At 41.4% G+C, this 23,911-nt stretch overlaps 1 long non-coding RNA gene and 1 pseudogene across 1 annotated transcript; both read right to left on the bottom strand.

Annotated features, from left to right (window-relative positions):
- Positions 1-1,175: 1,175 nt before the first annotated feature.
- LOC100689716 (GTPase IMAP family member 7-like) lies at positions 1,176-3,501 on the bottom strand (annotated as a pseudogene).
- A 4,189-nt stretch (positions 3,502-7,690) lies between these two features.
- On the bottom strand, positions 7,691-9,116 carry LOC102080973 (uncharacterized). Its single transcript, XR_268359.3, has 3 exons — positions 8,973-9,116; positions 8,582-8,871; positions 7,691-8,249 (listed from the first exon to the last, which is right to left on the bottom strand). It is a non-coding gene; the product is annotated as an uncharacterized LOC102080973 (long non-coding RNA).
- Positions 9,117-23,911: the final 14,795 nt, after the last annotated feature.

Raw genomic sequence — 23,911 nt, 5'->3', positions numbered from 1 at the left:
TTAACTGCAATAGCCGGTTGCATGACAGCCACGGGAAGCCGACGTTTAAAGAGATCGGTTGTTATCGGATTACGTCGTTGAAGAGAAATTGTTCAAGCCATTTTTCCTAAGTAACAAAGAGCCGACGGATGGCCTGGATTGCAGCCATTCAAAGACCAAATATAACGTCCCAGAACACTCCAGCTCACATGTTAGTCTGCTCCAAGCATTTCCACAAAGGTCAGTCTTCTGTTGTAGTTAATACGTCATTTTTCTTAACATAATTGGTGATATAGGTTACAAGCAAGTCTGGCGCTGAACAGAAATTGTCGCGCTATGCTCCTTTGTTTATTGTGCATAAATAGTGAATTGTCCTGACACAATATTGCGTTTCGCTTCTGTTATTACCATGGTACATTGACAAAAACATATACTTTTATTCACAGGATAAAACAGTTTTTTTGTATCACTAATTGCCCAGTACGATTACAGCATACAATATTATTGTCACTGCTACATTTCTGTTGTGCTGAAAATAATGATACCAAACAAGGCAAGAAAAACATATTTTAAAGGTGAAATATACAGGTAAAATCAAAAGTAGTCAAAAACGGCCAATTATACCCTGGACCCCAGAGGGTTAATAAAAAAAAAAGAAAAAAGGGACGCTAAATAGGACTGAGTTTTGAATATGGGCTTTTTTTTCACTAAGGATTATTTTACACGTACAAGGAGTTGAGAGCTGTACGAAATAATTTAATGGGTTACAAGCAATGAGAAATGCTAATATTGGCTGTTGACTCCTTAATGTGTGTAGAACAAGGCCGTTTTCTTTTAGGGTTTTCTGTCTAATGACAAAAACCTGCTGTAAAAGTAGCTCAATCATGAAGAAAACCTTGGTCTGAGAAGGAGTGGCTGCACAAAACCAAAACATACCTCATCGGGGTGTTTTAACCCTTGTGCTCCCCTTCGGGGCAGCCCCAGACCCCGGGGGTCCCAGAGTACCCCACCCTCAGTAGAGACAGGTGAATGAAAATTAAAAAAGCAGAACGATCATTTGGGGTCAAACAGTGCCCCAGAGTGATTCTAATGGGTTCGTCAGGGGATCGGGACAGAAAACGTAGCACTTGGGGACCACGCACTGGGGTATCAATGAGCGTGGGGGTCATTGATACCCCAGTACATGAAAACGCTTCTGAGTTTTATTTTATTTTATTTGAAATTACACTCACGATACAACTGAGGCAATCTGGAAGGCAAAATAAAAGTCAACAACGGGGTTGAATCAGCCTTTCAAGACAAACGAATCTCAGTAGATATGTCAAGAACAGGTTTACATGAAAAAAAAAGGTTTACATGAAAAAATATCAACTAACTGTCCGTGTTTCAGGCGCTCGGTGCTGTACAGCGCCTCCTGTGGACGAACGTCATAGAGCCTGCCCGAAACTAGGAGAAAAATTGAAACGGGAGTAGCAGCCACAGAGGGAAATGATGACCTATCCAGGGCATACCATTTAGGGACATGCGCAATGGGGGGGTGCGTTTTTAAAACTGCGTTTCTTTTTATCTCCCTTGGTATTGAGCAAGGTAGACGGTTTTGACAAAAAAAAAGCTTCACAACGAACGAGACAATCGCCTTCTATTGAAAATACTAGAAAGGGGGGCTTATTTTTGTTGTTGTTGTTATATAGTGACTTCATAGAACAGCTACAGCATAGGCAAACATTCAGTGAGTAAGTAAGTAAGTACATAGACTGCATTAGAACTAGAAATCCTAGAAAACAAGTGAAATGAAACTCAGCCTTCATAGTGTAACAAGAAGAAACGGGGTGGGTTTAGCTAAGCGAACACTGCCAGTGTACAATTTAACTGAGAATATCCAAGGGCTCCACCGAGCCCCATGAGAACATAAGATGTAAAGTACGCTCCTGCGCCAAATAATCCCAGGGAAGCGAGGCCGAAGAATTTACACCGCTCCTTCAATTCGATCCTCTCCTCTTCTTCCCTTTTTCTTTGCTCTTCCTCCTTTCTCCTCTTCAGCCTTTCTCCTTCGAGTTTCTTCTGGGCCACCTTATACATCTCATTGGTGTAGTGGTTTCCTCCATTGAAATCCACCATTTCATCTATTTCATCCAGAAGACTTTCGACTTGGTTTCTGTTTTGCTTCCAATCGTTGATGAGCGAACGGTACCTTCCTCCGCACTGGTTTATCAGTCGTTGTAGATCTTTACTTTCTTTCACGTAGTCTTTCACTGACTTGCTGTCCTGCAGCAGGTCCCCGTGCGTAAACAGAACTACGACGTAGGTGGAGGTATCTTCACCAAAGTTGTCTCGAATCCACTTCACGGCATCGCGTTCCTTTTGCGTGAACCTCGACTTGAGGCTCACCGCTAAAAGGAAAGCGTGGGGTCCGGGAGCCGACAGTTCAACGCACTCCTCGACTTTCGTTTTCACCTGGTCTCGCGTTTTGGTCATGTCAAACAGTCCCGGAGTGTCGATCACAGCGATTTTTCTTCCATCTTCACCCTCTGCCTCTTTTCTGAGTCAGCCGTCGGTGACAGACTCAGGCGAAACGTCCTCTTTGAAAGCGTTCGCATCCCCCAGGATGGTGTTTCCGGATGCACTCTTTCCCGATCCTGTTTTACCGACCAGAAGGAGTCTCAGTTCTTCACGGGTCGCAGAGCCTGCGGGGTTGGGGAAATGATGGTAACATTTGAATCATTCAAGAAGAAAAAAAAAACATGAAACACTACGTTACACTAGGCTATTCTTTTGTTATCTTTGTATCGATGTTGACAGCAAGGAGTTTGTCCACATAAAGCGAGTACCACAAGCAGCACACATCCCTGGATCCGGCCTTTGGTCGCCAACATTTTCAGTAAGCTAAGAAAAGGAGAAAGAAAAAAGAGGTGAAATTAAGGCACATTCAAGGAAAGTCTTTCAGATCAGATTAGCAAGTTAAACCACACTGAAAATACACGTTAAATAAACCATGGCCCCAAACTGGTTGGTTGTCCCATGTGTTTCCCCATAGCTGCTCCGGGCGCACACACAATGAGCCCTGGTTTCGCGACGCAGGCGTAGCAACAACCTCCTTCTCCTCCTCACTGCCTCCTGTGTGTGTGTGTGTGTGTGTGCGTGTGCGTGTGTGTGTGTGTGTGTGTGGGAGGTACTGGGTTCCTCACAGACGGTGGTGTTTGCGAAACCCGCCCTCCCCAAAGCTAAGGGCTCGCCAGCGGGGCCCGTGAGAGTGAGGGTCCGAGGTCCAAACGGAGGGCTGTGTTCGCGTAAACCCGCCCTCCGCAGAGCTAAGCGTACGCTAGCAAGGCTCTTGAGAACGATGTAGAGGGAGCAAGGATGAGGAGGAGGCAAGGAGTGTCTGAAGTCCAAACGGAGGGCGGTGTTCGCGTAATAGGCAGGCCAAGCAGCTGCTCTTTCACTAGCGAGGCCCAGGAGAACGATGGAGAAGGAGCAAGGAAGACGAGAAGCAACAGTGAGCCCGAGGTCCTCACTTAGGCCCATTTACGCGTAACTCGGGGCCCATCCGGCTAAGCGCTCACCTGCGAGGAGCAGCAGAACGGAGCAGAAGGAGGTAGGAGGACTAGGAGGCAGAGATAGTCCGAAGTCCTCACGGAAGCCGGTTTACGCGAACACTACCGAGAAGGAGACGATGATGATGATGATGATGATGATGTGAAGTTGAGAGTTGTTTCCTCCGGCGGTTCGGGGTCCCTCCAGACCCCAGTGTTTGCCATCGTAACTTACGAATGTGCATTGGGGTTGCGAAATACCCAATCGCGATTCCTAAGGGGTCACACTACCCACGGAACACAGAGCGCCCGAGGTCCCCACTTAGGACTGTTTACGAGTAACTCGGGGCCCATCCGGCTAAGCGCTCGCCTGCGAGGCGCAGGAGAACGGGGCAGAAGGAGGAAAGAGGACAGGGAGGCAGAGAGAGTCCGAGGTCCTCACTTAGGCCGGTTTATACGTAACCCGGGGCCTATCCGGCAAGGTGCTCGCCTTCGAAGAGCAGGAGAACAGAGCAGAAGGAGGAAGGAGGACTAGGAGGAAGGGAGAGTCCGAGGTCCTCACTTAGGCCGGTTTACGCGAACACTGCCAAAAAGGAGACGATGATGATGATGATGATGTGAAGTTGAGAGTTGTTTCCTCCGATGTTTCGGGGTCCCTCCAGACCCCAGTGTTTGCCATCGTAACTTACGAATGTGCATTGGGGTTGCAAAATACCCCATCGCCATTACTAAGGGGTCTGTTGTCCCCAATTTTGTGTTAAAACTTCTCAAAATTTCTCCTCTAATTCTCTCCTCGCTGCTGTCTTTTCCACAGCTGCTGATTCTTGCTGGGTGTGGTTCCCATTACTTATAATTTTGCTTCGGCCGCTGTGCTTGTGGGGGCAGTTGGTCCAGGTCCGTAGCTTCCTGTATTAACACACTAAGAAATTTATTTAATATCATTTTCATCACTGTTAAACAGATAAGCAGGCAACACGCCCACCTTGACAGCGCAAACTGCACGCCAGTCTCCCAACACATTCCTCTCTCTGCTTCTCAATAATTCTCCACTACACACCTCTTACTCTCTCTCTCTCCTTTTTTATTATTTTTATTTTTATTACACCACAGAGTAATACATCCAATTATGCCCGTCTATCTCTATGTGGCTCCAAATTCCCTCTTTATTCGTAATTTCACGCTATCAGGGGACAGGCACACAACAATTTTAACCACTGAAACGTCACTGAAACGAGGACTCTAACCTCTATTTTTTTAAACAAGGACTCTAACCTCTGTTTTTCGACTAATATAGAACTCAACCTTAGATGTCAAAGCATTCTCTTGTTCTATTCCAGAATAAATGTGAACCCGTGACTACACAGCGGTTCCAGTGTTACTCTGTTATCGTTTGAGGGCCCTGAGTTCTCAGGTGATAAACCTGGACCTCCAGACGCCGCTGGTCCGTGCGTCGCGTCCAACACACGGTGGGGGAGCCAACCCCAGGACAAACTTAATTTCCACAGGTACACTAGGCGTCAACCTTTGATCTTAAAGCATTCTCTTCGCACTAATGTCCTCCTATTCACACATCAACCGCCACTGTCACTGTGTTCACTCTTCACACACAGAGCGCGCCCCACACACAGAACAACACCCAGAGCGCGCCTCACACACACAGCGCGTTTCACCAGCAGTGAGACTCACAGAGAGTGCTTTTCATCAGCGGAAATTTACACAGAAACCTCTGAGCTCAACTGTTAGAACTCTTCCGAAGCACAACCGCACCATATACCAGGTACCCCTTTCACTGCGCCTATGACCGCCACCACGGGGCAAAATCGCATCATAAAACAGAAGTGATGCTCGTCCCCGAGGCTCAAAACCGACACCATAAACCAGCGTCTACTTTACCTTTAATCGGGGTGAAGTAAATATTTTACTTATAATTTTATGACCGCAGCCCTCGAGGCTTAACCGACACCATAAACCACCGTCTAACCTCTATTCAATGTGCTGAAACCAGCAACCCCTCACTACTGCACTTACGACCGCATCACCAGAACACGGCCGCATCATAAACCAAAACCTACGGATGTGTTTCGCATTACGCGTTGCTAGCGCTTAACCGACACCGTAAGCCAGTATCTGCTTAACGTTAATTTTATACTAATTTTATGACCGCATCAACGAGGGCTTAACCGACACCATAAACCAACTTCAAAACCTCTATTCAATGTACTGGACTTATGGCCGCGTCTCCAAAAGATTCTAATGTATTATTGCTACAGAAGCCAGTCTTAGACAAAGTTAAATGTGGAAGGTAAAGTGGGTTGCAACTAGCTCAACGTAGTATATTATTAGTTTCTTGGTAGAAGCAGTTTATCTAACACACTGGAATTCAGCCTCAACTTTTGTTGTTAGTATCTTGCGCCAAAAACCAGACACCGACAAATTTAATCTGAAAATACGTGTAACTCAGCGAACAGATTAATTTGGAAAGCCCAATATGCACATTTGGTATTTATAATACAACAGGCTGTGCTTACCTTTCTGTTTAGGCCGGCCCTCTGTTCGCCTTGCCGCACGATCTCACCACAGGCCAAATCTGCCCCTCCTCAGCACGCCAAAGATCCGGGTCACGGCACCAAGTTGTTAAAAATCCCAGTTCTTTTAATCTTTGGGCTGAAGGAAGGACAATACTCGGTGTATAAATGCTCAATCAACAATCATTTATTTCCATACAATTCAACACTTAAGAGCATAAGAACCATCATGATGGGGAGACCTGCCTGCAGAGGGTCACAGCAAGTCTCAAAATGGTGACGGGTTACTCAGCCTTTTATAGCCCCTAGTGGCCCCCACCTAGTCATAAAAGCCTAAACATTCACATTCTTTCTCTCTTACGGCGCCTAAGTTATGACCTCGGCTCCCTGTCTTTCTGCTCTCTGCAAAGGTGGGGGTATGGAACGTGGTCTCTCTTCTATTATCGGCACAAGGTCTTCTGCACACAACATTCTCTTCATGATTCAGCAGTATGAAATGTCAAGAAACAGTGTAACACATTCAACAGTGTCGAGTAATACAGGTCAATCCAACAGATCTAATGATTTTCACACTCTTTTAAGTCAGAAGTATAATGCAAACTAAAACTACATACTGATCACACACTCTATATTAAGGGGTATAATATGATCTACAGCAGTATCATAATTCAACTACTTTGATTACATATATAAGGTAACATATGATAACAGAATAATCTCACAAGTCCAGCAAGCTTGTGCAAGTAAGGAACGTCGCTCTCACCGGAGACCACTGGACTTCGGTGAACAACGATAATTACTTGGGGGTCACGGCGCATTCTATTGATAACGACTGGACTGTGCAATCGTTTGCACTAACAGTGAGTAAAACTGAAGAGAGACACTATGCTGAGGCGTGTGCTGACCATTTTCTGAATGTTGCAAACGAATGGAAAATCAAGGACAAGGTAACCACGCTTGGCACCGACAGTGATCGTAACATGGTTGCAGCCGCCAGACTACTTCCATTTGAACACATGCCCTGCATGGCCCACATTCTGCAAAGAACGGTCACAGTTTCTCTTAATGACAGCGCATTTGAAAGGGCTTTGGCCAAATGTCGCAAGATTGTTGGACATTTTAAGCATAGTCCAGCAAACGCTCAGGAATTTCAGCATACATTCTTTGTGTTTATTCTGCATTTACTTCATTGTATTGCATAAATGTCTGTTACAATCTTAAAATATAAAGTTGAAAAAATGTAATTGGATCCAGGCTATTGATCAAGTAATTGCGATTAATCGCAATTAATAACAGAAAATTGTGAGATTAATTAGTTAATTTTTTTTAATCTATTGACAGCACTAATTTAAAGTTATAGAATGTATGGAATTCATAATTTAACTGTATATTTGCTCTGCAGCATTATGAACAATGAACTAAATGTTTCCTTAACTCCATTTCTCACTTTCTAGCTTCATCAAGTAGACTGGCCCAAGTGATGAAATTCTGGGTTGGCTGGGAGATGCTTCCTCCTAAGCTTAAAGTGGAGATCTCTGGGGGCACCTTTCCTACAGCCTCCACGTGTTTTGAAACTCTAAAGCTGCCAGCTCGTTTCCAAACATTACAAGACTTTGAGGAAGCACTTATTTCTGCCATAAATAGTGCACACACAGGTTTTGGACTTGTTTAAGAGTTTTCAGGCAGAGAATTTGCCATGGTTCATACAGAAAGCTAAGGGGAATGAAACACATGTTTAATGTTTGACACGTTTATAAACAGCAGTTTTACATTTTGATAGAAAATGGGAGATACAGTTATCAGTTCTGCATCCCCAGCTTTCATGTCTTTCTTTTTTTCATTTACAACAAACCAAAGATTATAATTTTATGTTAATCAAAAAGTTCAATGTGACAAATGTCATGATGGGAAAAACTTGAAAGAAAGGGACTTTAAAACTTTTGTGAGGAAAGCAATTTTTTTAAGTGCATGTCTGTTTGTCGTAGCATGCTAAATAAAAAGCCTGGGTTGTATATTAGTCTCCTATGGTTCTTGACAGAATTTGGACTGTCTCCAAGTATGATCCAATTGCATCTGTTAAAGAAACTCCTGAAACTGGCAAAGTAGCAAGCTCTTCATCTGATAGCTCACGGCCCAGCTGAATGTCAGGTACTGATGTAGTGCCTCCATGGTGAGTGTGAGGCCCGTTCCAGTTGATCCCATAGTCTTCAGAAACCTGAACATAGAATAATCTTGATTAGTGTTGTAGTTACAACTAATTTAATAATGCTTTAGGTCATTGCACAACCTATTTGGAACTTTTTTGTGGTCCGTATGTTGGTAGGTATTTTAATGATATATGTTAACAATGAAATATTGTAAAACAGTACAATTCTGCATAGGCTAGAAGAATGTACATGCGCCAAAGAAATCTTAGCTCAGAAAATGTTGGAGAGCTTAGGTTTGAATCTCTGAGTATCACCTTTAGCACATGGTTTTTCTCCCCTTTGCAAAAACTGAGATCAGTATGTAGCCTTTTTTTTTGTTAAAAGGCTGTTGTTCTCTAACCTCTGAAGGATCCTCCATGGGGCCTTGGTCTCTGTATCTTATCCAGAGTTGCTGTGGTGATTGATTCCGTTCAGTTCTAAGACCATGACTGTTCCATGCATCTCTGAAAGAGTCGAGGTTGCTCTGTATGAGTGGAAGGAAGATGGATTAAGATGGATTAAGATTAAGATTAAGCATTAAAATGGATTTCTTTGTCTGGATTAAGTGTTCCCTGATGTTCCAGTGAAGTGAAGATCTGATAGAAACGGTCTAGGGCATGCTCGTAGACATCTCTCCACATCCTCTCTATTCTGTGATTAAAACGAAATTGAAAATGTTTATGTAATGTAATTTTCACAAAGCATTAAACTGGTATAGTCTATAAGACAGCAACAAAACATATCTTATTTACCACTGATTGTGGACACTTCTGCCTGTGATTTGAGAGTTCCTGTTGGTACCTCTGCTCCTGATCATGAATTCAGCTACATCTGCATTCTCTCCACCTTTATCAGACCGAACCCTTGATGGCAGTCCATACTGCTCAACAACAGCAATAAAGCTCTTGTTACGGGTCCGAAATTGAGGATGAGAGTAAAACAATGATGGTCCAGAAGAGGTCAATCAAACAATTGATTTTAATGAATGCACGCAGCGTGGAGAGGTGCAAACTGCAAAGCAGTTGTACATCTCTACCCAAAATACACTCTAGATTGCTTTTATAACATCAGGGTATTGTAACGCCCCTTCTTGCGTTTACAAGCACATAATTTGCATGTACAGAACATTCATGTATTTTAAGAATTAACTGCAACATAGAGGTTCCTCTTTCTGGCATCCTCTTAAGAATATGGTGATGATCTAAGGCCTTTGAGGTCACCATGGGCTGGACATCCTTCCGTCACCTGTAACTAGGCAAACTCAAATGCAACAAGAAGCTGAATACATTCAGGCCTTTGCTCAGCTACTATTTTACTGTAACAATATACTCAGCATATGAGTTATGATATATATATATTTAACTCAATCATTTTAAAGTAGTTATAACTGCACCTGTAATAAACATGTTAATATTTAATTATGATAACCCCTATAATATAAATTATAACATAATGCCAGCAGCTTCAATAAACACTTTGATGAAATGATAATTAATGCAATGATAAGATGATGGTTATGTAAAATAATCCCTGTAATTCCACAATTCCCCCTTTTGACGTCTTCCAAAGACGTCACTACACCATTCCCAGGTCCACTACCTTCGCTCTGACCCTCTCTCGCGGCCCCCTGACTCAGCAAATCAGACAACAACCTCATGTCCTCTAGGTGGTCCAGCAATAAAACACCAGCTCCCACTTGAAAACACTTCATGCTTAAGTGGTCTCTGCTCCTTTTCTGGGTCCCTCTCTAGTGGAAATCTTCTCCTGTAAGGGATAGAAAACAAACAACCTTTCTCTGCTACACCTTACTAACTTACTGTGTTCATCTAAGGTTCCTGTCATTATTCAAAGTTGGTTCCCAATATCATATCAGGCAAAATGATAAACCCTACTGCCACGTCTACTTTGTTAAGCTCTTCAGCTAGACTCTGTACCGGTTTGCCAATCTGTGTGTACATGTCTCTACACTTTTAATGTCTAAATGCACATCTGGATGTATGTGCACTTGTATGTCTATCTGCATCTATGAGTCAATGATTTGTCAGATATAAGGCGTTAATGTGAGAAATGTTTCCTGACTATTAACTCCTGATACTCAAGGAACTTTCCTGTTTGCCGAACTTCCTAGGTTTGGCCTTTTACACTTTTACTAAAGAAATTTTAACAAAGCCCAAAAAGATTTTTATTTTGCTCCTGTGCTTGACAGGTTAAGCGAAGTTGTTTTTTGTTTTGTTTTGAAATTTTTCCCTTCTGTGTGTGTGTGTGTACATAAGTAAGAATATGATAATCAACATAAGATCCCTGGTTTGCAAATGATTTTCTGCCCCCGCTGCAGGGCAACATCCTACATCATTTTGTGGTGAGTCTATGTTGGCTAGTTTAATGCAAATATGTAACAGTTGCTTCATTACATTGCCCACTCAGAGTTGCGCAGTTTCAAAGTATGTGGAGAGTTCAATACACATTTCTTGGCTAATTATTTTCCCAATAAAAGTGAAATCACACATTGCATTTGATTTCACTTATATATTATCATGTTCTGGGCTCTATCCATTATATTAACTTTATTCAATCTCCATACTCTTTATGTGTGTGAGCAACGCTTTTAGTCTTATTAAACACAACCCAAGTAAAATGCACACCATCCCCATGTCAGCCTAAATCTCCGCTAAAGAGCACACTTCAAAATTTTCTATCTGGATTTACGCCTCTTTTGGCCTCAAGCATATACATAACATGCAAAGGTTACTGTTAATGCCCGTTAGACAAGTTTCCATTATCTACAACATTTTGTTTCACCCGGCTCACCCTCACACATTTCCTGTTCACTTATTGCATTTTTATCTTTAACACCATTTACCTCAGTAGTTGCTAAGCAGAAACAAAGCAACCTGTGGTCCACCTTTACCCTGTAAAATAAACCCCTGTTATGATTGTGTCTGTAAGCATGTTTTGCATTCATTCATTACACTCCACGCCATTCCTACAAGTTAGGAGCTGTAAAGTTGAAAGCTACCTCAAGTCCAGGCCTTTGGCCTGGCCTATATTTAAATCATGTGTGTTTGTAAGCGCGCATGCAATTCACCTGCTATGTTCTCATCATCCCTCAACATGTATCACCTGGACACTCTCACCAGTGAAGCTTAAAACCCTCTTGGATAGAACATCAACTCTAAACAAGCACAGTTATGGATTGTGTATAAAATTAACTCAACCTCATGCTAACCTACATAAGTACCTGTCTTAAGAGAGACCTCTGCACAGCTCAGACGCCAATTGCAAGAGCTCTCTAACATTAGAATCATCAACTGTGACTTATATAGTGTTATTTCGGTACTTTATACTTCACACATTTTGAACGTTGTTTATATGGGGAGTTCCTCTTTTTGTGTCTATATTTATTAATATGCCTTGTGTACTAAAGCTTCCTGTTTTTCAGTCTGGCTGAGCACTTGTTTGTGAGTATAAACTGGCCTCTACAAGCCTTCATTAGCAGATACACATTACAAATACTTCATATATACAGAGAAAAACCCAATAATCCACATTTCACTATTTTGTTCTTTGGTTCAGATTTGGATTCTGTATTGTTCTTTATTTATTATTATTTATATTCAGATTGTTTTTGCTAGTCTTGGTTTGTTGTTGTCTGTTTGGGAGCTGACATAGTCTCTATAAATAAGCTTCTTTTGGTGGAGTAGCATCAGGAGAGAAGCTCCAGAGAGGCATCTTCCATGTTAAACACTAAAATATAACATAAGAGATCTTCTCAACGTGTTATATATTTTAATATTTCCTTATTATTTTGTCATAAAATAAATCAACCAAATAACTTAAGCTGTGTGACAGCACCTTGCGTTTACGCCAGGCTGTGAACTGCCCTAAATCTACTTGCTTCACCCCCTTTTCACCTAGTTTAATTTTTTCAATCCTAATTTAAACTATTCCTGACTTCCCTCAATGCACACTGTAAAGTGTAAAAGATACAATTAGCTTTCTCCTGGTAAAAGGTCCTACATTATTTTCTCTACCTTTGGAAACATCCTCTATCGAGTTAACCCATTTCATTTTCCAAACTTAGGCCTGATTTCTTCGCCCCCTTTAACGGGTAGCGCATATCCGGTCTGAACACTGTGTTTGGGCAATTTACGAATTGTTGCAGGATTTCTATGTTATGTAAAGTTCCTCTCATCCCTTTTATGCTTCCATTATAACCTGTGTCTAACAAGCTTTTGATCTTCTTTGTAATATAAACAACTAGGTGTATTTGTGCTCTGTTCTTCTCCTTTCTCTCGTCTGATCATCTCAAGTACGTCCTGTACCAAATTTGCTTCCTCTTTTCAAGCCCCACATTTAATTACAAGCTCAAACATATTTGCCCTATATTGCTGTCTCGACGTGTTTCCTGTCCACTTAACAGAGTTATTCTCAGAACTCAGAGCTGAGGTTCCCCTTTTCTAAGTCTGTATGTTCTACAAGAAAGCAAGTCGGTAAACAAGTTTCTCATCACAAAGGTTGTTAGGTAAAGGTCACGTAGACATTTGCTTAGTACCCCTAAAAGAGCACCTTTCATGTAGCTAATCGCATATATTAACACCCCCCTTTTTGTGACACATCTCATGTGTTACAAACTCAAAATCCTTCACTCAAGCTTAGGAAATTAAAAGAAAAAGGTTAGTCCTATCATATTAGGCATAAATGCTCCGGAGCTTCAAACCTGTATTTAAGGAATGAAATCAAATTAATCATCATGTCAAATCCTTTCTTGGCTCCATCCACAGCCTGCATCCTTGAAACGTCCTATAAACAAAAGCCTGTGTGTTAACCAGAACATCACCTTTTATACTCACTTTCTCCACTGATGATCCAACCTGTGTTATAACCCAAAATAAACTTACACAGAACAGTTATTAATCATGTGTCCCCTCCGTTCATGGTAACTTAAATCACATCAATGTTTCCCTTTTAGCATTTAGCATTCTATAATGTAATAACATAATCCAACCCCAGTAAATAATTTTCTCAACGCACACATCAATATCCCAAAATCAGCATCCCCAGATTTAAGTCTCCCAGTTGTCCTGTTTGTCAACCTGTTATTTATTTCCCCTCTTGGTCCCATCACTCACATTCACTCCCATGCATTCACACGTGATATTTTTGCTGATCTGCAGCCCTCTGCGCACGTCATCAGATGCTCCACATCAGCAAAATGAGCTCAATCATTTGTTTTATTTCGTTTTCCTTTTTAGGAAAATAGTTCTCTATAGTTTTGACTGGATTGAATCGATCAATCCATTTTTAGACAGAGACTTGCCGCCAATCAGTCTCTGATTGTAATCAATTATAATTCTGTAATGCCCACCTGATTTTCGTACTTGGTAATTTTGTCAACGCCGTCCGTTCACTCTCTTCCAGGCCTGCTTAGAACAAAAATGAAAAAAGAGAGCTGATTATTAGCTCATCAAAGTACAAAACAAAATCACCTGACAGGTTTTTTCTAAGTGCACTGTTATAAAACCCCTTAAACATGTCCATGTTTATTAACACTCCCTCTTTAAAACTAAAACAACAACCTCAAAAATCTTCAACAATCTTAAATTTCACCCATAGAACACACCCAAAACGTAAAAAGCTACACCGTTTTGTACACGAGATCCCCTTTAAGCACTTTACCAAACTCACATTCAACCTTAACATATAAGCACGTTCTCACAATATGTCAACACTAATTTATAAACCTCTTAATCAAATTTGCACCTCTGAACAATCTACCCCTCCTTTAAGGCCTCAATCACACACACACAGCAAGCTCCTCTGTCCACATTCACACGAGCTCTCAAACTTTTTCCATACTCAGCCATATCTCAACAATTTAACTTGGCAAAATAAATACATGTTTAAACTTTATCACATTATTCGATTATTTTCATTTTCTTTCTATACTAATCACTTACTTTGATCAATCAGTGCAAGAGCACTCCTGAGTCACTCTTATAAACACTTCTCTTTTGTTTTTCCATCTATTTTATGAACCATTCACACCATTCTCTCACTCATACAAGCAGCAAGCAGATCTTCATTGCATATGCTTATGTTCTTAGCCAGGTTTTTAATCAATATCTGTTCATTAAGCTTCAGGAGCTTGTCTTTATAAGGTTAATGCATTTTCTGTTTGTGTGTGTATGGGTATATGTTATTTTGCATCTATGACTTCACAGTCTCCCAGACTTCTTCCCAACTCTCCAGTTAAGCAGTCAGTTTTCTTTTTCCCCGAGTTACTAACCCACATTTTGATTTCCCACCTTAAATTACCGCCCTCCTGGTCTTCAGCCAGGAGCTGGGGCTTGCTTTTCAGGTTCCTGGACACATCATGCTGTGAACAATTCAACCAGAAACTTGCCTTAACTTATCCATAGATGTTAACCTCTAACTTTCTTCCGACTGCTGCTGTGGAGAGCCGGTCCAAGTCTGCTTTACTCCTGAAAATAACAAAACTAAGACATTTTCATTATTATCACCAGTGGTTAAATAACCCATTTCTCTGTCTCTGGTCAGAAACACCAATTATGCCAGGCATGTAAGCGTGTTCTTCCCTGCATTTTATGTTAATTGGGTGTAAACTGCTTCTTCATTAAATTAATTCATTGAGTTCTTCGTTGCCTTGCGATGTATTCATGTTAATGTACACTACGTGTAAGCTGTTTCTTCATTGCATCCTATATATTCATATTTAATTTATGCATTTCACCACTGAGCTTTAGATTCAAACTATCTCACTTCTGATTCATTTCAAAAATAATCTCACATGTAACAATTTGTATGTGTGTTTTCTATTCATTAAGGTAATAACAATTATTTCTTTCATTATTCTTACCTTTTCTAATGTTTACCTCTTTGTTATGCTATGGTGGACATCCCTAAACAATTCATGAGTTCAGGTTTCAATTTTCAATCCAATTATATCCTATATTCTCGCAGTCAAACTCGTCCAGCTTCATCTCTCACTGGTCCTCTCTGCACAATGTCCTGTTCGGGCTTCAAAGCTCCAGCAAACACAGTCTCAACTCAGCTGCTGTCTTCTTCTCTGTTTCTTTACAGTCTTTCTTTCAGATTAAGTCCCAGCATGGCAAAATATCACTCAATGTGTAGTGCTCTTCCACAATTCTTTATCCCACTGTTCAACTGCCCAGCCTGTATTTTCACAGTACATGTTACATTACACTTACATGCTGCTGCTGGTCGTCAGTCGTCATCAGTGTTAATGGATCAGTGGCACTGTCGTTTGCCTGCTGTATTCAAGTCCACGATGTTCTATCGGTCTTCATCAGGCGATTAACTGTCCTTTGAACTTCTTCTCCGCTTCAGGGACAAAGTGAGAGATCCAGCCGCACAATTTCGAGCCAAAGACTGGCTTATTTTCCCAATTCTTTTAATCTACTTTTCTGCTACTGAACTCAAGGTTGCAAAGTTGAAAGACGCCCACCTGTATTGACACACTAAACCATATAATTAGTATTATATTCATTTTTCTTAAAGGCTTCATTTGCTTCATGTGCCTAGAATTAAATCTCTCTCTCTGTGTTCTTTCTGTACACACTCAGTTCCCATATATGGGCATGCACAGTTCCTGTTCACTATTTCCTGTCGCTGCAGCCCCGGTACACAGAGCAATATTTCCTGTTCCTCAAACTAATCTAACTCCTTTGTTTTTTGTTTTCTTGAATTAAAAACACTTTCAAACTTTAGCACATCCTACTTTTCATCACACAAGAAATATATTTCACACTCCTTTATTCCATACACACCTTTTAAATGCTCTAACCTCTTTCAGACGCCATAAATCGTCTCACACGCACTGCCTTTCTCTCTCTCAGACTTCCCCTTTTCACTTACTCAGACAAATCACCCAGTCACTCAAATCAAATACTGACAGCATTCACACAGTTAAAATCACACAAAATACGCTTTCATACGAGTATTTTGGACATGCCTTCCATGATCAGAAAGAGCAAGTCAAAAGAAAAAAGAAAAAGAAAACTGAAACCTCTCATAACATCCCTGAAGGTCAAATATCTTCATAGACCCAAAAGTAAGCATATTATTTCCCTAGTCAAAAGTCAAACCGTTACTCACAGTAATTTTAATCTCACAGCCTTTGTGTTTTGAAACTAAAAAGAGGAAGGGACAGCGCCCAATTTAAAGTGCGCATGTTGTCACTCAACAACACACACACAGAAAATGTAACTGTATATATTATCTCAAACTGAAACAAAACCCATCTAAAAATCCTAAAACATCTTACTTCGACACCCCAAAACACACATCGCTTACAGACATCTTTATTAATTAAATTATCTCAAATTCAATTTCAGTTCTCAGAACCCAGGTAACGGTCTTAAGTATCAACAGTTTATGTATCCTATCTCAAAACCCCTCAAAAAGTCATACAGTCATGGCAAGAAATAAAACTTTACTTACATATTGTAATAAACAAAACCAGCATCTTAAGTACATGCACCAGCAATGTCTAGCAGTCCCTATTAACTTCCTCATACTCTATTGACCTCTCAGCTGCCTTATTTGCATTCTCACACACACACACACAGTCTAAAAATAATACCAGCCTGACTCACAGACTCAGACAAGTCTCTTAATATATTTACACAGACGTCCTATGATTACAACTGCCCAGATTTTAGGCTTCTCATTCCAAAACCTACACAATTTAGACAATTTTTAAATTAACCCTCCAAGGGACAAACTCCCTGAGTTTTTTGTGATCAATTTAACCAGTCTCGGCCCCGGACCGTGGTCAAATATCTAAAACCCTACACAATTTAAAAGCGTCAACCAACTCAACCCCTGCCAAAAAGCTCTGTTTTGGGGACATTTCACATCCCAGGCTTCCCCGAAGTTTTAAGTTAAAAGTTACACGCCCGAAACCCGGTTTCTACTGACCAAAAAAGTGCAAACCACCGCCCCGGACGGCAAACTGACCCAGTCAGTGGCTATTTTGGAGTGTCGTAGTTCTCCACACTTGCCAAGTGAACTATCCCTCCCCGAGGAAGATGTCGATCGTCACCGACAAATTGGAAGCGTCACCTTCCGACAAATGCACTTGTTAGACTCCCAGAGTCCCGTTCTATACAATTTAATTTTTTGAAGACACCCCAAAATCACAAACCCACCATATCGGTGTCCAAGCCCGGCTTTATATTCAATTGAGACTTTAATGTCACAAACTTCACCAATTACCTATTATTCTAAATTCTCTTTATCCTAAATCCTCTTTATTCTTATTCCTTTGGGACTTTAACCCGGTACCTTTAGTGAGACTCTAACTCACTTTTACTCTTTTTCTTATCATTACTTCAACTTCAACTTCTCATGAGATTTTCACCAAAACCAAAACAGACTTTCACCAGTAATTTTCAGTGAGTAGACTTTCAATTTTGTCAGAACCAATTCAGCACTGTTTGGAAATAATTCAACAGGTAGTGCCTTACCTTTGAATAAGCCGGCTTATGTCCACTCACTTCGACCACTGACTCGTGTCTGCCTGTTTGAGCACCTTGGACCCTCTCAGTCTCAACCTCCAACTTTTCTCCCTCAACCGGCCAATGCACCAAATGTTACGGGTCCGAAATTGAGGATGAGAGTAAAACAATGATGGTCCAGAAGAGGTCAATCAAACAATTGATTTTAATGAATGCACGCAGCGTGGAGAGGTGCAAACTGCAAAGCAGTTGTACATCTCTACCCAAAATACACTCTAGATTGCTTTTATAACATCAGGGTATTGTAACGCCCCTTCTTGCGTTTACAAGCACATAATTTGCATGTACAGAACATTCATGTATTTTAAGAATTAACTGCAACATAGAGGTTCCTCTTTCTGGCATCCTCTTAAGAATATGGTGATGATCTAAGGCCTTTGAGGTCACCATGGGCTGGACATCCTTCCGTCACCTGTAACTAGGCAAACTCAAATGCAACAAGAAGCTGAATACATTCAGGCCTTTGCTCAGGTACTATTTTACTTTAACAATATACTCAGCATATGAGTTATGATATATATATATTTAACTCAATCATTTTAAAGTAGTTATAACTGCACCTGTAATAAACATGTTAATATTTAATTATGATAACCCCTATAATATAAATTATAACATAATGCCAGCAGCTTCAATAAACACTTTGATGAAATGATAATTAATGCAATGATAAGATGATGGTTATGTAAAATAATCCCTGTAATTCCACACTCTCTAAGACTGTTCTAGCTCTGTTGTTGCCAGCCAGTGTCAAGTAGACAATTAGTCGACTGAATCCATCCATGCCACCATGGACAACAAATCTCCATCTCTGACTCAATATGTAAAACACAAAAAAGCACAACCTTTTTGTAGAACAATTATTAAAATATCTATAATATGGTGCATTATTCATATGCCAATACCACTGATACCTTATTAGCTTATGGTTACCATCAATGTGCCATAAGGAGTTTGGACCTGGAACAGAATACTGCCGTCGTCTCAATACATGCAGCCGCAGACGTCTGCATGTATGTACACTTCTTCTGCATCGACTCTGCGTAAAGACTCCCGCAGTCTTGAGAGTGAGAGGTGGGCAAAAATAACCACAAACTAACTGGCCACTTCATTAGAAACACCTACATTAACCAACCGACCAATATTGGAAAATATCTACCAGTAGAATTTCAAGTATTCATCAGTTACTGATACTGTCATAGTCACTTTTGAGGAAATAGTGTCAGTGTAATAACCTGCATAACAAATCATGGCGCTTAGGAAAGGATACACACACAAACATGAGCTTAACTTTAGCTTGGTTTCTGTCGACTTCACTTACAATACGATCCAACTCCTCATCAGCAACAGATGAATAGAGGTCTGTCTTTCTTTCTACACAGATTAAAAACACTCAGTAATATTGGAGTTTACTAAAGATTATTTCAGACTGGTCGACAATCAGTTCTATGATGTGATGAATCCTGTTTCCACGTTCAAACTACTCTGTGTTTATTAAGTCTGTTGTGCTTTTAACATGTTTTAATGCTTTGCATCTTGTTCTATTTAATCCCAACAAGCCCCTAAAATCAGTCAGTGATCACTGTTGCCCTCTCTCAGTTATTATTACCACTGTTCATTTTAAAGCTCAGTTTTTAAAACATTACAATGTAACTACAGCCCAGCCCGTGCAGCAGTATATTAATGACTAACCTCGTATTGTGGATGGATTATCTCAGTTGTTCTCCTGACTGAAGTTTGGTCCGTTTACAGCATCATGCCATGTGATTGCATTTGTCCCTAACCATCGGGAACCCTCACGTTAATTTTTATCGAGTGGAAAAAAGTAAGCGTTCATCCTCCAGCTTCACCGTGTTTATGTTATGCTGTGTAGCTAGCAATCACATAGCACATCATTATATACCAGCTAGCCCAACTTCAGTAACCACACAAAACGTTTACTTTCCTGTCCTCATTTATGTTGGAAGTGATAGCAGGGCTGTACCTCTTAATTTGTTTCAAAAATCCCTCAGTCTGAACATGCTATATTATATTTAGATGGAAACTAGCGAGCTAACTCCCTGCTAACTTCTAACTCCGTTAAATTTAATAAATTCTATTTTCATGGGTGCCTGCATGTTAACCTTTTTTTTTTTTTTTTGTCCTGTCCCGTTTGGATCTTTAGCCATCAGAATTGTTGTCTTAAGGCCAAGAGAGATGCCAAGCGGATTTACTGTACCAAGTGGATCATCATGGCCTTGCCATATTGGTCCATTTGATTGACCTTTATTATAATTATGTATTTATTTTATTTTCAGTTGTTACAGTCGGGACAGACATGACTGGGGGATAGGACAGGGAGAAAGAATGAAAGAAAGAGAGGGAGAGAAAGAAAAATAGAGGGGAGAAGAGATGGTGAGAAAGGGGAGAAGAAAGAAAGAAAACAAACAAAACACCTGGATCACCTGTATGGAGAAAAAAAAACAGAAGAGAAAACAAACAAACAAAAAAACAGCAACATAATAAATACAGCACCATCACAATAAACTAGCTAACAGTAGATAACAGTAGATACTAAATATTAAATGTTATTGTGGAGCACGCAAGACAGACAGCACACAATGTGCTTTTGAGGTAGCAGCCAAGAAAGGTGTAGTTTGTGTCTGTGAACACCCGTGTGTACACCTGTGTGGATAAGCATGCTTGTATTCCAAAGGTTTCTCCATGTAACGATCTGCTAGGGAGTGTGGGGAGCCATAGCCCCGTCCCCCAGGGCATGAAGCAGGTATGGAGGAGATCCAGGCCCCAGACAACCAGAGGCCTCAGAGTATGAGGACCCAAGGAGGACCACCAAAGGGGGGGAACCGTGCCACCCTCCTGGGAAGAGCTGAGTAGAGCCCCAAACGAGAGGTCACCCAGCAGCCACAGAGCAGAGGCCAGAGGGGGTTGCAGTGGCGTGCCCGCGGGCTCTGCCGGCAGCCAGCTGCGCCAGAGAGGACCGAGCTTCAGGCCCAGAGGCCAGAGGCCTGAGGGCACCCCACCCCCGGAAGGGGCCCAGCCGGGCCACAGGCGCCAGGCCCTGCCAATCGGCCACCAGAAGTGAGCCGGTACATACATGAGTGCCCAGACCCAGTCGACAAGAACCACCAGCACACCAACGTCTGAGGGCATCAGCCACCGGCAGGGAGTGTGGTGAGGGGAGATAGGCCTCCGTACTTTGGAGGGCCTGAGATGTTCCCAGAGAGGTCGAGTCTAAGGCCCAACCTGACATATAGACACAGACGAACAGGCGCACACAGACTCAAACGTGCATTCCCACCCCCATATACACAACCAAATACTCGGCACTTACCCAACATGTAGACAGACACAAATAGACGCTGCACAGAAAATCACGCTCCCCAAACATACTCTGTATCCCAGGTCCAGGTACCCCCGCCCCCAGAGGGGCAAGCCGCACCTAGACCCAGGAGGTGTAACCCTTCTCTCTGGGGTGGAGGCAGGCGGACCGCCCCCTTATCTGCAGTAGCAGGGAGGCCCCGCATCCCAGACCCCAATCTGACGGCCAGCAGCTCCTCCCAGCCCCCCAGCCCTGACGGCTAACAGAACCGGGGTGAGTGAAGACCCCAAACCTTCCCCCGCCCGCTCATATGTAGTGTTGCTGTGTGCTGTTCTAAAGTGCATTTAAAACACAGGAGGGCATGGTGCTTCCTGCCAGAGAGCAGCACAGCTCCTCCCGAAAACCCTCAGTGTCTATATGCATTAAAATTGAGGGTAGGGCACCAGCGCCAGAGGTGGGTTGGAATACACCGACCATCCTCTGGATGCTGTAAAACGTGCCCACCTCCAAGGCCCTATATGTATGTGTTATGTGAGAGTGTGAGTAATGTGGATGTCTAGGTTGCAGAATAAAATTGAGGCACAGGTGGCCAGAAGGGGACAGAGGGGGGGAGTGCCTCCCCTGCACCCTGGTGACATATCTGCACCCAAGCCCTGTGTGTGTGGGTGGGTGTGGTAGAGCGGGAAGAGGGAGGTAGCTGAGGATGGGGAGGGAAGAAAGGGAGGGAGGCATGTTAAACTTAATTGTTGCACCTGGTAAAGCAGCAACGCTGATCATTTTATTACAGAATTTAGACAGTTTTTCAACTCTCAGTGATGCCGCAGTGATCGTTTGACTTTGGAACCTGCAGCACAGTTTGGGCCCAGATACAGCTAATGATGTCAGACTTAAAGACCAGATAGGAGTTAGTAATAGACAGGATAAAACTCATTACTGTGGCTGTAAAGACCTTAAGCCGCTTTGTTCCATACGCCTCCTGATTGTCCTTTCAGACACTCCGAACCTCTTCGCAATTTCCCTCGCTGTTAATCCACAAAGAACATGTTGCTCTAGAATGGTAATCGGTATGTCAAAAGGTGGGCGCCCTGTTCCGTGAGTTTGCCGCTGTTCCGTGATGCTTTGCTGGAGTACTTCGTGCAAGTTTGCAGTCACTCTACCATCAATGTCTTGGTTGGAGAGTGCAGAAATAAGTCCAAGAATTTCAATAAATTCCTCAGTTTTATTTGTCACATGCTCCAGCTGAGCAATTCCTGCTTCAACATTATCTGCTAGGTCTAAAATATTGCTTACCAACTCAAGAGAAATTTCACGAAATTCCCCGATGACGGTAGCCATGTTTTGAAAGGACCCACTCCAGACCAAAGCAATAGTGTTGACTCGATCAGCATTAACCCCGCCTCTTTGCCTTGATGGGTGAGGCTGACAGATAAAATGAATTTAAGATGAGAGTCAGGCGTCAGGACTGCCAAAATGAAATGAATGAATATATCATTAAATAATTAATTAAAATGTGAAATACATAAATAATTATTTAAATGTGTCAATAATTAATTAAAATGTGAAATACATAAATAATAATTAAATGTGTCAAAACTATTTATTTAATTAATTAATTCCAATTTTAATTAATTATTGCCACATTTAATTAATTATTTAATGGTGTATTTAATTAATTCATTATGTCAGTCCTGGCATTCCATAGAGATGAAGTGCAGCTGCGAAGAATGTACTTTTTTTCCGTTTGGCTATGGCAGGCAATGATGTGCGTTTAATGTCTCTCTGTTAATTTGAGTTTCCATGAAACCGCAATAAACAGGTATTTATGTTGTTTTTTTATTAATATGCCAACCCTTTTTAGTTTTGTTAGTATTAGCTATATGGAGAGGTCTTAATTTTTCAAATTTCAAATTTTAATTAGGCCATCCAATTAAGATAGATTTTATGTTGCTGGTTGTAAAATCTGGATGAATATTTTAGTTTATTCTTTATTTCTATTTTTTAGTTTTATTTTTCAAGACTTTGTGAATTCTCTTTTTTTTTTTTTATAACTGGGCCTACCCTTTTTAGTTTTGTTAATACTGGCAATAGTGAGAAGTGTTATTGTTGGTTTCAAATATGTTCGATATAGGCTATCCAATTAAGGTAAATGTCATGTTTTTAGTTGTTAGAATCTGATGAGGAATATTTTATTTAATTTTTGTTTTTTGCTTTTCTGTTTTCCCCTCTGAGGGATCGCCACCTTAACCTGGTCAGGGGGTTTGCGTGCCGTAGTGACCATAAAAGCTTGACCAGCAGAAGCTTAGCCTTCAGGTGGGACACCCAAGTTGGCCAGGTCTGACGGTAGAGGCCTGACAAAATGCAATCCAATTACATGACAAAAACAGGTATCCAGAGTAGGGAAGCCACGATTACGTCGACTAGCCAAATCATCAACGACTAATTTAATAATCGGCTCGTCCTTTGAAGCTTTGTAACATCCTTTTTTTTTTTTCCCCTGCCTGTCCCGTTTGGTTCTTTTGCCATCAGAATTATCGTTTAAAGGCAAAGAAAGATGCCCAACGGATTTACTTTACCATATTGGTTTTTGCCGTATTGGTTTATTTAATTCACCTTTGGTTTTATTGTTTATTTTATTTTATTTTCACTTGCTAAACACGGGACAGACATGACTGGGGGAAAGAAAAGAGAGAAAGAAAGAGGGAAAGAAAAACAGTGGGGAAGAGGAATGGTGATAAAGGGCAAAAAAACAAAAACCAACAAAACAGACAAAAAATACATATATCAATCACCTGGATCACCTGTTGAGAAAGAA

This window comes from Oreochromis niloticus, linkage group LG3 (assembly GCF_001858045.2).
Source record: "Oreochromis niloticus isolate F11D_XX linkage group LG3, O_niloticus_UMD_NMBU, whole genome shotgun sequence".
Classification (NCBI taxonomy): Eukaryota; Metazoa; Chordata; class Actinopteri; order Cichliformes; family Cichlidae; genus Oreochromis; species Oreochromis niloticus.
The sequence above is the reverse complement of the archived record's forward strand: the minus strand, read 5'-3'. Positions and strand labels throughout refer to the sequence as shown.